The 16,234-nt window shown below is 35.1% G+C and overlaps 1 long non-coding RNA gene across 1 annotated transcript in view; it reads left to right on the forward strand.

Moving 5' to 3' along the window:
- The window catches only part of LOC139106769 (uncharacterized), a 149,094-nt gene extending 134,918 nt beyond the window's left edge, over positions 1–14,176 (forward strand). Inside the window, exons 9-12 of the long non-coding RNA XR_011546414.1 lie at positions 8,533–8,654; positions 9,639–9,731; positions 9,858–10,515; positions 10,631–14,176. This is a non-coding gene — a long non-coding RNA (uncharacterized lncRNA). The remainder of the gene's footprint in view (positions 1–8,532; positions 8,655–9,638; positions 9,732–9,857; positions 10,516–10,630) is intronic.
- Positions 14,177–16,234: the final 2,058 nt, after the last annotated feature.

Below are 16,234 nucleotides of genomic sequence, written 5' to 3' on the forward strand. Positions count from 1 at the left end.
ATTTTCTTTATGCATTTTTTTTCACGCCATTACGAGCTGGTCCCTTTTTTTTTGCGTTAAACGACGACTCGCTACGAACTTTAGCGAAACGTTAGCGAAGTTTCGAACTCAGTCGAAAGTTTCACCACGCAATAATACTTGCCACGATTTATTTTCAAGTTTCCTTAAATATTTCAGGAACTTTCTATCGTTTCGTTGGTATGAAATAGTTTCCATGTCGAAGTAGGCCGAAAGTTTCGTAGCTTCGACAGAAGACAAAGTGCACGGTGTGTAGGTGAAATTCACACCCTACGACGCCTTAAGTGTCTCCCGGGTAAAACTCTCGAGCCGATACGATTCGCGATATTTGTCGATATACGCATGTATAACAGCTGTTGAAATATCGCATATCTTAAACTAAAAGCTCATTTTAATGCCATTATTATTCTGACATAATTTTAAATTTAATTTTTAAATTATGTACATTTTTTTTATTTCAATTACATTCACATAATTTTTACAATTAAAAATTATTTTCTAAAATTATGTACATGTAAATTATTATATGATTTTATTTTATAATTCGTTGTCGGATAGATAAAATATTTGCCGCAAAGTTGCAGAATAGCTAAGTTCGGTAAATATTATAGAAATTTCAAAAATGTGGATCACATTTTTTTATCGGAGGATTCTCCGATGTAGGGACAGATGAAAGGGAAAGAAATGAAAATTTAACAATATCTTACGGTTGGTAATCGATACCGGAAAACGTTCCGCGAAGAACTTCGAAAAGATATCGGACGGTAAGCGAGTTCTCACTATAGGGGGGGAAAAAAAAAGCCATGGCAAGTTGCCAGCGATGAATCTCCTACCGGTACCTCTCAAGTGACCTACGAGCCCTTGCTTTTTCCTCTTTCAGCCTTTCGTTCTCTCTCGCGTGTCTCCTTTCTTCTCGATCAGTGTTCGACCGCACGACACTTGGCGTATCGTTGTAACCGTCCACCCCTCTTTACCCTTCTTCTTTCCTACTTTCATCCCCTCGTTGATTCAACCGGGGATGAAGGATCTCGTATGTGAATACTGTGGATCGATAAAAGTACTTTACTACCCTACGTCAAAAAGAGGACTTCTCGATCTTTCATTCTCCTTAAATCTCGGTCGTCGAATTTGCGCTTCCTTCTCGTCTTTCTCGTACGTCAAACCTGACTGTCATTCTAGTCTCTTTAAGTTCTTTTCTTCTGTTAAACTTTGATGTCCGATCGAAATTTATTGTAATTGGAGCTTTAATATATTATTTAATTTTTTTTTTTTTTTTTAAATAACATGAATGCGAAAGTATGACTTTGCACGAAATATTATAAATACTTATCATTTACTTTTTTAACTGATATAAAAAAATTGCGGCTACAGAACATTTTATAAAATGATAGGATTATGAGTATTGATTTAAATTAATTGATTAATATTAATAACCTATAATCTAATTACTCAAGAATCAATTTACGAACACATCACTTGTCAAGTATTATTATACATATTTTTTTAAATTTATGTCAGGTTTATGCTATCTTTTCCTTTGCGTCGAAACGTGCGAAACGTCAATTATTAAGTAACATCTCATCAAAACTTCACAACTGCTGATTTCCCGTAATGTTTGATATCGCATGTATTTACGCGATTAACTCATTGTCAGAAATTTATTAGTATTTTTTTTCTTTTTATCGAAATTGTTTCTTTCATTATCGATACATTTTATTTTACACAATACAGTGGCTTATATTGTTCAGCATGCTTGATTATGACGTCAATAACATTCTCGGTTTCTGTATTCTGTTTCCGTCGTCGCACGCAAGTGAGCTCGATTGCCGAATATTGATGCGGAATATAATAGTGACCGTATCTATGAAATTTTTACGCAAAATTATGGCGCGCTTGTAACAACAATAAAAACGCATAGCAGCACGACGTGACGTGCAATAACTTTTTTTTTCGGCATATTTCAAAAAGTATTATTAATCACGATTCGTTAGCCAGAATTGAAAGAAAAAATAGTTTGTAACTACCGGTATTCAACTTGTTATTCTTCGAAACCTTTAATTAATGTACTAAAAGCAAGTTATATTTTACTATGTGTGAGACATATTAGGATTTATAGTCAAAAGCAACTTTGAATAAATTTAATGCTCGTTTAAGTAAAACGTAAAATATCCCTGAGATAATGAAAATAAAATTACGTACGAAAATAGTTGAATTGGGAAAAATTATTCAGCTCACTCGTTAATTTTAAACTCGCTCTCAATGTATCGATGTTAAATGTTTGACTTATGCAAGTTATTTATTTATTAATCTTTTTTCTTATTTTCACGTTGCTTCTCCTCATTGTTATTCCACGTGCTTAAGTAATTCAAAATTTTACTGCGCTAGAAATATTGCGGAAGCTTGAGTTTGTCAGATTACTCGGTAAAATACGCCGATTTGTCTTGCTCCTTAAATCTAATTTCCCGAGTCGGGTTGTACGTGTCGGGATGTAATACGAGGCAGTTATGAGAGATTGTATCCAAGCGGACGTGTATGCATGTTATGCTAAGTGAAGCTCGCGTATTCGTGCGTGTGTTTGAAACCTGATAACGAATATTGGATTGATGGAATTTGCAATCGACGGCAATCCTAACAAAAAGCGCTTAGGCTAATTTGCTAGCGGGTCGAATGTGCAACATGCACGTCTCATAATTACGTTTCGCTGACATTGCTAGCGTTATAAGCACGTCAAATCTGTAATCGTCGATGTAACATATCTTTGGTGCAGTTATCAGTGCAAGTAAAGCATAATTGGCGGTAAATCGCAAGTTTAACTAATGCATTCCAATTATACACCAAAATCGCTAATTGACACATTAATATCTAAATAGCAAGGATGCCATAGAAGGGACTGTATATTTAGCATTCCATTTTAAATATTGAAGTTTACTGATTGCTTAGAAATACTTAACATTATTTATCCCATTGATTTTTAAAACGTCGATTCAGTACTTAATCTGTATTACGGAACGTGTCATTTTTTAAATTGTTTAATTAATTTTTATAAAATATATTTTTAAATTCAATTTTTTTTTGTGTGCGTGTATGCGTGCTACTCGATTTCCTTGAGCGACGATCATATCTAGTCGGTCCCGACGTACATTCGTGCACCGCGCGAACTCGATCACGCGTTCAAATCGTGCACGCACAAAGTTCGGAAAAAGTGCCTGAAAAAAAAAGTTAGCTTTCTTGTATCTTTTATAATTCTGTTTCAATTCTTAAGTCTACCGTTCTCTCTTTCATCTCTTCTATCTTATCTTCTCATTTCGGTACGTAAACTAATAAAAGTCGACCAAACAAGAGGGTGGAATTTTATTAAGCTAGGGCATCACGAACATAAGGATACACGACACTTTCAATAAGATTAGTATCATCGAAGAGGCGGAGCTCGAGCTTTCTGAAAAGCACCGTCCACTGTTGAAAATTGCGACCGAAACGAAGGGCGCAAGTTTGAACGTCACGTTCCGCTGCGACATTTGGGGAAAATTAAGATAAGAGACGTGTGGCGTTCTTAGTTGCGAAATAAAGGGGGAGGAAAGAAAAGAGAAAAGTAAAGAGGATGTAAAGAGAGCTAGCAGATAGAGAGGCGATCTGTAGATGGATAAAACTCAATGGGGAATCGAGCTATGTATGGTTGTCGTAGTGCGCACGCTATTCTGTTGCTGTGTGTTGACCTGGACAGTGGATTTAGATAGCAGGAAATTAAGAATACGAGAGAGATGCTCCGTGATTGGCGAGAATGAACGAAAACGAGATAGCATCTTTTGTCTCTGCTTTTTTGCGTGTCCGTCTCTATTCTTATTTCTGCCTTTTACATACTTAACCTCGCTTTGCACTGATTATCGTGAGATATTTCGCAGAATAGAGATTCGAGGTAAATTAAATACCGTGGTAAATGTAAAATAAATCGAGAGAAGGATTGTTTAAAAATTCTACTGCGTGAGCATTTATACACAGAACAACATAATCGCGACGTTGTTCGGATGACGTTCGGATAAACGTTTTTTGTAACATTTTCTTTCTCTATGCTTTTATTAATTACAAACTTTAAAACTCGTATAGTCTCTATTACTTCTATTCAGTATAGTAAAATGCCCTCAGAGAATTGCATAATGCATTTGCTTGTATGTATATTTTGTACTTATACTTCTACTTGCATCGAAGAACTTTAGCTTAAAAGCAGTTTTATATCCGGCCTCGATGTGACAACCAAGACTGCCGTTTAACAGGCGAGACTGCTTGTTTAAACGGTACGCAGTACCCGTCGCCTGTATTTCCGTTTGTACTTTCATCCCGCAAATGAAACCCATGGCATTGTCTTTACGATAATGTGAAGCGCGTCGTGACTGAATGAATCGCGTAACAAATCTGAAATCCAAAAGCTCCCGTTTGTCCGCGTCATTCTGAATAACACACTAGAAAATGCAACACCGGCCAAGTGGCACGATTACGTTTAATCTGGTATTAGTACAAATATAATATAAGAAATATAAATTTTATTAAAATTTTTTTTTTAATAAATTATTTTTTTATTATACCTGAATTTGAAAATTTGGGCGATAGTTTAACCAAGCATGAATATTATACTATTAGTATTAGTAATATATACTTGAAAATCGTCGTGTGTTATTATACAGACACGATATTTTTTAGAAAAATCAATTATTTAATGGAACACATATAAAACTATTAGTGCAACAACAGTTCTTTATTATAAATATTTTATATGACACATTGCATAATGTTCACCGATATAACTAGGCTATGTTAATACGCCGCGGGTGAAATGTATATTTGCAATTCTCGTTTTGCGTGTGAAAATAATTTATAGTCGGTGCGTCGTAAATAAATCTAGGGAAACGATTCGTGTTCACACGAACGTAAACAATTCAATTTATCATTGTTTTATCATTCACTTTATACATATGCATATGTGCATAATTTAATAAAATCGTTAACATATTTCGCGACGTATAAAAAATTTCGGCCAAAAACTTTGCGTATATGTATATAAAAAAGCGATTGTATATTACCGCAAAATAATTTGATTTTTATGAAGAAGCTATTGTTTTATTATATCTCTAAATATATTTAATTCAATTATACTCAATTTATCTTAATAAAATTGCAATATACATATATTATAATGAACAGCAAGTTTAACCGCAGTTTATCGCACAATAAAAAAAATAAAATAATACAAACATTTGTTCTTACAAATCGTTTAATTTCAATTAACAGGTTACGTTTAATTTTTTTCCGTTTAATTATCGTAAGAAAATAAGTTTGGAGATACGAAAGCGGGACTACTTTCCCTCTTTTCATGTTCGCTGTCACGTAAACTTTTAATTGCTACTTTATCCTACAAATTATGAAATCAACTACTAAGAGCCGAGAACCTGTAATTTTCTTACGGAACTCCTCGTTAGTTTTTTTTCTTCTTCTATCTTTATTCATTGACCGAGTCTCTTGCCTTACCATTTTTTCACTCTCTTAAACGATCTAATTGTAAACGTACGTACCTTTGCCGTGCAAGTCCCGAAGAGGCATTCATGTTTTTCGTGCTTGACCAACGGTAGTGCACTTTATTGTTTCCGCTAATGCACTTTTATATCGCGGCAATAATAAACCGGTAGCGCGAAACTCCGGTAATCCTTAGCGTAATGATATTACCCGGCGAAACGTGCGCAGATGGTGAAGTTAACGTTAATTGGATGTGCGTTGCTGTTGCTTTTCGCAAAATCCTGCTGACCCTACTTCCCCATTTCAGTGATATATATTTCCGGGTATTGGAATTAATACCTTTAACGTTGCGAGAAATATCACTGGATGATAATTACATAAAACAGAAAAGTACAGAAACAGAACATTAGTAATTAATTTTGTTTTAATAAAATGTAAATTAAACGTTGAATGACAGCTACGCGAATGTTGACGAGATTGATAATTATTAAATTGAACATAACGGGAGTTTACGAACTCTAATTAAATAATAAATTATTAATTGAGAAAGAGTGATGGCAAAATATTCATTTTTTTATTTTTTGCTCATTTTTGGATCTTAAATTTAAATTTTTTTTAATGCCAAATAATAAAAATAGCGAAATAGCAAAAAAAGTTTGAAATTTAAGATCCAGAATACGAGCGAAATTTGCCATCACTTTTTAATACGTATTTAATAATTGTTTAAACGTTTTTCTAATTTTGAGTAAAAAAAATTTATTTGATAGATTAATCGATAATCGTTTAATACAAAGTAGTAGCATTTACATTGAAGAAAACTAAACGTGCAAATAAATTTTTACTTTACGAACAATACGATTGTAATACGAGAGCACGTGCTTTTATGTAACTAGTGGAACGCCACTAGCGACAGGATATGCCACGATAAAAATGCTCAACCTCTGTGAACCTTTATCCTGAGACGTCACGGTGATGCGAGGTGTGTGGTGTGTGCGTTAGAAGCGTACATCGTGCGAAGATTTGCGGTTCTCGTCTCGATACCGACTTGCACTACTTGTTGCGTCGACAGTCACAAGTCTCTCACGATTTTACTTTTATTTTACAAGCGTATGCTGTATTTTCTTGAAAAAGTGATATACGTATTAGATGTGACATTTTTCTCTTTAGAAAAAAAATGACGTACTTTCCCAGAGAAATTAAAGATATCTTTTCATGTTCTATCTTTTCGTTAATAAAAAAATTAATATATTTAAACACGTCATAATACATTAATACTAAATATATTTTTAATATTATAAGTCGAAGATATTTTAATTCTTAATTTTTGGTATTTTTGTATTGTGCTATTATCTTGTTTTGAGGGAACAATAGAGGATTTTTTTAATAGTTATTTTTACATATGCACAAGTCAGTAAATTTAGGATTGAAATATCGGACAAATGGGTTAATTGGAACTTTAGAAACAACGTAGAAAATTTATTTTTTTATTTTTTTATAAACTCAATTAAATGTTCTGATACAAGCAATTAACTTTTCATACAATGCGGCGAATTTAAAACTTATTAAAATTTATATGTTTCAACAATTTGTACTATTACCTTTATTTGACTAAAGCTATAGTAACATGTGTAGATCGGATAAATTGATTCTGTCGACGCGTAAGTTGTTAATTTCTCGCTTTTATTTAATATTTTTTATCTCACGTAAAATTCCTTCGATTCAGCCTCGCAAGATTAACAAGACGTGTCGCACTCGCCGTGGAAAATCAATGGCGTTACATACATAATATAATCAATCATTCTATCGCGATTTCATTATCGGATGTTACGCGAAGAGCTTTGAAAACTTGAATGGCCACTGTGAATAAGGCCGGCAATTTTGAATGCACTTCTCGTCGTAAGCATAGATATAAGAGCAATCGGATAATGGCTATCGTCTTGTAATCTCCCACAGATTCTGTACGGAATTCAGAATGTACTTAGAGCTTAAGGATCAATTCCGCCTTTTCGAGCACACTACTTGTTGCTCTATTTCGTGCGATACCGGGGCTATTTTGTTTAAAAGCAGCTATTACATAGACTATCGTACACCGTGAAAACGGAATGTAATTGACAACAATTATGGAAGATCAATTAGAATTTTAGATAAGTTTTTACTTTCAGTGGTAAAGGCAAAAATAATTTAACATATTCCAATATATTTTTGTAGGGAAAACCTTCATTATTTTACAGCGGCGTATAGTTTAGCGATATCAAAATGTTTATCATGCTTTTAAAACGAAATGCGCATCCATGGGATGGACAAAAGCGAAGATGAAAATGTCGCCCAACGTAATTTCGCCCAGTAGAGTAAAGATTGCAACCGACTCTCCATTTCTCGTCTTATTCCACAAAAGTGGTTCCCAGTACTGCAGTTCTATCTTTTACTTCACTACTCCTCATCCTTTCTCTCTCTCAACAACGATAAGATCCGAGGTACGTCGGCCGACAAAGAGTAATGCGCCCTCCAGAGGCGGGTAATTACTAAAAGATGCCGTCCTTCCCTTCTTCGCGAAGCTTGCGTTAGTCGTTACTGACGTTCTCTTATATTTTTCTCCGCTCCTTTCCTTTTCACTCATTTGCAGACCCGTTTCTCTCATTTCTCCCACTTTCCCCCCTAATCTTTCACTATTTTTCGATGCATCGCTACTACTTGTCTTTAAAGCAATGTGGAATATTATAATATGAAATACTATTAAACGATTATCCTCATAAATATCTACGATTTTTATTTAAATACGATTTGCGCAAATTAAATAGATATTATAACATTATTTTTCTCAAACCTTTAATTTTATTTTAATTAAAAAATATACTTTTGAATTATTCAATTTACTACTGCCGATTTTGGTAAAGTTTGTTTAAATACGTGAAAAAAAAAACGTGAAGCGTACGCAAATGCGTTACTTACTTGTAACGCAGCATGTTTAATTTTCGTCATTTTTACTAATAAAATATAATTTTTTTGTTTCAGATAATCCGGAGTAAGACTTTCATCGAAGGAACACCAGACTGACATTCTCGTTGGAGTAGCAAGTGTGGAGACGAGGAGGAAAGCCACGGAAAGGCATCAAGCACCGACGGAACAATCTACTGGTAAGGATCAATTTTTTTTATTTTCCATGCTTTCAATCATTTGCTTCTCGTCTTGTATAATCAATCAGGCCGATTTTTAACTCCCGAATAATTTCCAATCCTGTTCAAAACTAGTAATTAAAAAAAAAGGGACGAGAGTAAGTCGTCAAGGTTTTGAAATTTGTTATTGGTTCAATTTATAATTAATATTCAGCCTATATAATTTTTTATAACGCGTTGAAGTGTGTAGAAGTGAGAGAGAAAGAGTTAGGTGAGACGAACAGATAGCCGGAGGGGCGAGGGGCAAGGGGGGTAAGCGGCGTACGTGCTGCACGCGAGCTCCATTCCCCCACTATCCCCACCCACGCTCTGTCTTTGTTCAGCGGCCGAGTGATACGTACGTACGCAGCACGTGCTCCGTACGTATTAAAGGTCTACAGACAATCGACGGGCCAGAGACACCTAATCAGGCGTTAATTATCTCTTCATATTAACTGTGCGTACCGGCGACTACACCTTTTCGATATCAAGTGAGTTAAAACCACGTGCATGCGTATATTAAACTCGTGTCTCTTTGCCGTGAACGAAGCGTCGACACGACGCAACGAGTACCTACATTCGGGCTCGAGGGATGAGAGATTTAATCGACGAGTCCGCGATAGATTCGGGAGACACTCATTCGTGATGTAGGATCGCGAGGCTGAAAAATCTTTTTATTAAAGTATTTTTATGGCTGCGTAGTGGTGACTGAGAGTAGAGGTCGGTCACGGGCGCGGCGTACACATCTCACGCTACGTATGTATGTATGTAGGTATCCGTGCGTAGTCAACTGTACATTATCATACAATATTAGATAATGCGATTTAATCTTTGCGATGAATAACGTGTACGTGTCGGGTATCTGTGAAGTGAATACTTCACATAGAATAGTTGTAATTACTTGTAACGCAGCACGTATAATTTTTATCATTTTTGCTAATCTAATAAAACTGTTTTTTGTTTCAGATAAAAATTCAGACCATCCCCGTTGGAGTGTCCACTACTGAGAGGAGGAGGAGGCCTCGGATAGGCATCGGGCACCGGCGGAGCAACCCACTGGTAAGGATAAATTATTTTTTGTCGTTGTCGTTTTTAAAGCTTAAACAATCAAAGACGCGTTTAATCTTTTTTTTTAAATAATTATGGAAATCTCTATAATTTAATTTTATTATTTATTTGTTACAGATCATCAACAAAACTCCGCCCCAGCAATCCGTAAGTCGCACGATTTTATTTTGTAGAACTTAATAGTATATTTCGGGTGGGAAAAAAATTTTCTATTATCCGCGGCACAATCATATTAGGTTAAAATATAAAAGAAATATTAAATAAAATTAAAAAATTAATACATCGCGCCGGTGACCCAAAATAATAAAATCTTTAAAAACAATACAAGTATATTAAAAAAAAATTCTTGACCAATTTATATATTTTGTGTTAATTTTAATTTTACGTATCAATGTAAATTGCATACATTTGTATGGAATTTACGTTGATATTATTACAGCTCAGCACTTCTTTGGATTTTTATCTGAGCGAAATAAGAATTCTGCTTAGATAAAAATCCGAAGGAGAAAAGTATCGTCACCGCCGATATTATTAATTAAACGACCGAAGCCGGTTCGTCGGTCGTTCCGAGAATTCCATATAGTATTCGGACGGTTTTTTTAAATCGCGAGTGCCGGACAGAAACGCGCGAACGTCTTCGATAATTTTTGCGATTGTAACTTCACCCGGTCGCGTTCGCGAGTGACTTGTTCGCGGAAGGATGACTCGACACGTCCCATCTGGGAGGAGGAGCAGGCCCGGACCGGGCATCTTGCATCGGCGGAGCAACTCTTAGGTGAATATACATTTATTAAATTAAAATATTAAATAAAAACTTTTATTTTTTTTTATTAATTTTATAACTAATATACTGGCATGTCTACAATAATATTTTCCATTTTCTGTTACAGCCACCGGCCGAATTCAACAACTCCGCTGAAGCTCATGCAGATTGGTGAGTTGCATGACTCTTTTTTCTAATTTGTATTTGAGGTCTTTTAAAAAATAGCACCCTCGTGCAGGTTAATAAATCCGTATGTTATTGAAACTTCTGAATTCAAAATTATCAGTACGGAATTTTATTTGAATAAAAGCTACAGCGTAGTTTCATTTAAATTCCGAGATAAATTTTCAAAAAAATCAGGTCGCATCCAGACGATTCGTCAAAAAATATCATTCTGTCCGATCAAGTTACTGCATACGGCCGTGCCGTATCTCCGTGCTTTAATTTTAATTACGACTATGGTTTAATCAATGGTGATATCAATATGTACGAAAGATTTATCGAGCGAGCCCGATGCTTTCGGTATTGGCGAATGCAATGATAGCACACCCAGGTTATGGAGCGTGCAGTAACGTTGTAACAACATGAGAGAGTAAGCTCCATCTTCATTTCCGGGAAATTGAATCCGACGTAGTTCATGCATTCGAGTGTCCTTTGGAAATAGCGTATCGCTTCACCATACATACTGCTAATATTTTTTCTACGCTTGCTGAGTTGGGAAATGATGGGGGGAAATACCAGTTTCGCGAAGTCAAGATCAGACGGAATTACAAACGTCGTCATGTCGTGTCTCATTTCGCGAAGACAAATAGAGAATATATGCGCTTCTTGCAGACATCAAGCACGAACAATGCAAACACATTTTCGAGAAATTTAACCGATATTATAAAGGGCGAAATATCATATCGATATTTAAGTATGAGAGTGCTGAAATTATTATTAATTTTAAAATGTCTGTCTCGTCAGTTTGTCGATCTAGATCTCATCAAACATCTTTTTTTTTTGTGAAATAGAAATCCTTCTGCTCTTATTAAATTTTTCATCGCAATTAGTATTTATTCTGTAGTTAATACTCACGAAATAAATTCGAATAACAATATCCTATTTTTCGAATTAGCGGAGTTAAAATTTAATATACGTCCAATAATTCAATTTACATCTTTTCGCTGTTACATTATTATTTTCAAACTTGTTCTCTTTCTCTCTCTTTTTCTCTCTCTCTTTCTAAAGTTTATGTTTGACCGCAAATGCGAGCCAACCAATGTAACAATTAAAATAAAACCGCAGCACACGATGTAACACTGGCATTCCATTGTAGATTCGGTCGAGGTTTGGACTAGCCATACATTTCACTTTTTTTAAGGATGTCGCGCTACCCGGATATGTCCGAGCACATAATAAATTTTGCCCTCTTTCGTCGTCCGGTTCTCCTTTACTTATGCTCCATTCGGGTATAAATTTTCGCGCGTACAATGAGAAGCGACCCTTTATGAATACAAAAAGTCAGGAACACGTTTCGCAAACTCGAATATATTAGCGATTTGCGCAACACGGAAACACGAAAATCACAAGTAATTGAAGATACAGCACGAGAATGTTAAGTACACCTAACAAAATTATTTTTAACAAACTGATTGACTGTCGTTTCTTCCGCTTTAACTACTCTTACGAGACATAATTAATAGGTTTATTTGTTTTATTAAAAAAATATATATGTATATTATATATCACTCTTTTAACAATTGCCCTTGCTTAAATCTTATTTTAAATTTCATTAAAAAGTTTTCTGACATTTATATAATTATGCTAATACTTCTTAAGTAGACGAATATAAATTTGCGCAAACGATTAAAATTATATCAGCCGACGTGTCAACATTTATGGCAGGTCTTTTGTCAGACGGTGATAATGATCTGGTACCAAGCAAGTATCTACAATGCAAATCACCTCTGCCAGAGGCGGAGGAAATTAAGCTGCGCGATAACAATAACGGCTCGATAAGGCCGGACTATTCAAGTTTAGTTCGCCTCAGCGTAATTACGTTATGCGGACTGTGCCCGCGCAATGTTTCTTCTTCGATACTTAGGTACTATGACAATTATAAGAAAGTTGCGTTCAGTTAACGAGATACAGATTGCGGGTACACGTATTTCTCTCCGTCAGACAAAGGTACGTCTGTAGTAACAACTAGCATCGGATCTCATCCGGGATCGTTGCAACTTCGGCGCCGCGTTCGGGCGAACGTTTAATTCAATGAGGCGGGAATAAGTAATGTGCCTTTGATAAAGTCGTTCTCTTCCTACCTCGGGGACCGCGATGCAGAATCGCCGTCATGCTCCGGGCAACGGGGCTTGATTATACAAAGACAGGAACAATTCCTGGCCCGACTGCGCGACGGTTTCGCCTATTCCGTTCCAACCCGGTCGTTCCGTTTTATGAATCAGCACTATAATCCTTACGGTGTATATTAACGATAATCTTTACCGTTTAATTGAGTCTTAATCTAAATTTTCCTCGTTAGCTACGACCGTTCTTGTAAAGTGAGAATACACAAATGAATGACTGATAACTTGGCTAATAATTGCCGAAATAATTTATTTTACGAGGTTTGATACCTCTGTTGAATAATTTTGAATTATTCGATTGAGGGCTCGAGAATAAAGCTTGACTCTTTAATTATTCCAGTTACATAATATTTGTTATACCGTGCTGAAGTAAAAGAACGATAAATATACGTATTTGTATTCAATTCAGCGTGAACTCTAGCTAGGCCTCTAGTGTTTCTCTTTCAAAAGCGTTAAAGCAAACAGCGGTATATGAAAACTTAAGTAAACACGAAGTTGCTTCGGGAAAGGAACAGAATATTAACAGAAATTCTCCCAATCGTATAACTCGTCGTTCCATTGTTAAAAATGTTCACTTTTGCAACGTTGGTATTAAAGACAATGTAAACTGAAAACTACGCGCTAAATTAAATCATTTAACAAGTACAAATTTAAAGTTCTAAAAGATTTAGCTTACCATCTAATTTTCAGTTTGTATTTAATAACAAAATTAATATAACTCCAAATTTTAACTTCGCGTGTACCATCGTTATTTAAAATGCTTTGCGAATTTTGTGTTTCCATTGTCAAGCATAAATTGTAATTAAATTAATTATATATTAACGTATTGTATTGAATAAATTTAATGAAGCTGTGCGGTTAGACATCGATTGTGATGCATTGTTTTGTTAATGAATATCTTATCAATGCATTTTATGTATATCATTTATTAGCCGAAAGGAAATAACATATTCTAAAATATGGCCAAAAATTATTTTAAAAATTAAAGACGTGACGCATACATACAAAACGTAAAGTAACTTTAAGTTAAAACTTTTGAAATACTTTTTAGAGTAGAGCAAGGGACTTTCGATAATCGAATTACGACTGTGTTCAAAGTACTCTCGCATTTCTGGAAAATATATGTGCAAGCTAACGTTTCAACTCGCTCGGAAATTATAGCCAGATAGCAGTGGAATATTACAGTCCACTGAACGAAGTTTCTTGCAGCACATAACTAAGAAACATCATATCGCGAATTTACGATAATATCTTCATCAATTCATTTGTCTAAGTTTTTTTCGTTTAAGAAATTTGAATCTTAATTTTAAAAAGTACTTATACTCTTAAATAAATTTTGTTTGAAGAGTAATGGCAAATTTTACCTATTTTTTAAATCTCAAGTTTCAAACTTTTTTTAATGCCAAATTAGCACTATTAAATAAAACATTAATCCCAGTAAAATTTCAAGATGAACATAGGCACGGTTTCAGAGACACAAGAGGATGAAAATCATGGATTATGAGAAACCATCACTTTTACCCCTTTATATCTCCGGAACCGTATCTAGACTCATCTTGAAATTTTCCTGGAATTAATGTTTCACTTAATAGTACTATTTGGCATAAAAAAAAGTTTAAAATTTAAGGTCCAAAAAATAGGTAAAAAAAAAAGTTTTTTGCTATCACCCTTAACAATTTAATTTTTAATTTCAGTTTACGTATTTATTTAAGTAACGTAATTACGTGCTCATATTTTATGTTAACTTTTACGACATTTTTTGATCATCTTGATATACGATAGATACTTTATGATTAGTTATGATGTTGTAAAACTGCAACTGCAAAACTGCGTTTTTTTTTTTTTTTTTTTTAGCGTAAGAAAATCGTACTCTTCACGTGCTTTAAAAAATACAGAAAGATAACGTATAACTTCGCATATTCTAACACAAGCCGCATAAATGTTACAGACGAATAAGCCATTACTCTTAATAATCTTTCTCTGAAGAATTGCAACGTCAGCTCGTGCAATTTTAATATGTTCAGCAAACTTTTCGTGCGCTACGTTCCAACGTGTTGTAATTTTTATCGTCACTTCCCAGCGGAATACGTTGCGTTTAGGAATTTAATATCACGACATACACAGGGAATGCTCATCGACAGGATGCTGTATAAAGCCCAATCTGTGCCCTACGTTACTGGACGATGACTTTGCGACCTGATTTTCATTTCGATGCTGAATGCAGGGTTACGCGAAATATATCGAAGGCCAAAATGACCGGAAATTACTTGTTGAACTGCATACGATTGCAAGGCGCACTCTCTGCTCGTAACTTTGTTACATTTACTGTTTTAATTTCAAACGTTAATTTATCACTTTACCGCGATTATTTGGCAAACGATAAGAAACTTACAGCAAAAAACATATTTATCTAAACTGAATTTTTTTTTGCAACGCAACATAATTTGCAGCAAATTTATTTTTATGTTTTATAAAAAGGGACAAATTTCTTTTTATTGGCAATGTTTCATTCCGTTTATGCTATTCGTATTCGTAAACATAGAATTTATAATTTTATGTATATCATGCACGTATACATACTGTTATTTACATATATCCATTTATTATAATATATTAACGCGTGTAAAAAATTTTGTGACTACTGTCCGTTGCCGAGTGATTTTATCTTTTCTTTAAAATCGTAAAACATCAAAAATTTATAGCACACATTTTATAAATAAATCCGTCATTATATTATCATTTTTTTTTTTTGCGTGTCGCCGGTAAGAGCGAGGGATTTTCTTCATGACCCTTTATGATCATCGGGTTGACGGGCGGCAATGTATCGCGCGTAAGAACGGACACTTGTGTCCCTCGTACTTCTTGCCGGGCATGTCACAACATTAGAGAAAAAAAAAAAAAGGAAATCCGGGCAGAAGGTTGGTATGCCATTATTGTTCCTCTCGTGCTAGCGTGAAATGGAATTTTTTATGACGGCTAGCTCCTATGGGTCGCATTTGTGTTGAGTGCGGGGAACGGACGAATCCTAATTCTGTCGGGGAAACACCATAGCGGTCTGTTTCGCACATACACGCATACGCGCTCGCACATCTATATACTATATTTATATGTACGTATACGAGAAACCTACTGCGACGCGCGCGGAAATTAACGAAGACGAAAGAGAATGGCAGGGCACAGTCGATCATCTCCTCAAATATCTTGGCATTTCACATTCGGGAAAATGAGGCGTGCGGCATCAGTCTCGCGTAATTTGAATTGCGAAGCGCGTATCGGGAAACTTGAAAATAGCTTAATCGATCATCTTCTCATTCTGCATTACCTCGGCTGTCACGCCGTAAGTTACTCGCTCAGTGACTCGATAACGTTTTGAATTATAATCGTGG

The sequence above is a fragment of the Cardiocondyla obscurior genome, linkage group LG11 (genome assembly GCF_019399895.1).
Source record: "Cardiocondyla obscurior isolate alpha-2009 linkage group LG11, Cobs3.1, whole genome shotgun sequence".
Taxonomy (NCBI): Eukaryota; Metazoa; Arthropoda; class Insecta; order Hymenoptera; family Formicidae; genus Cardiocondyla; species Cardiocondyla obscurior.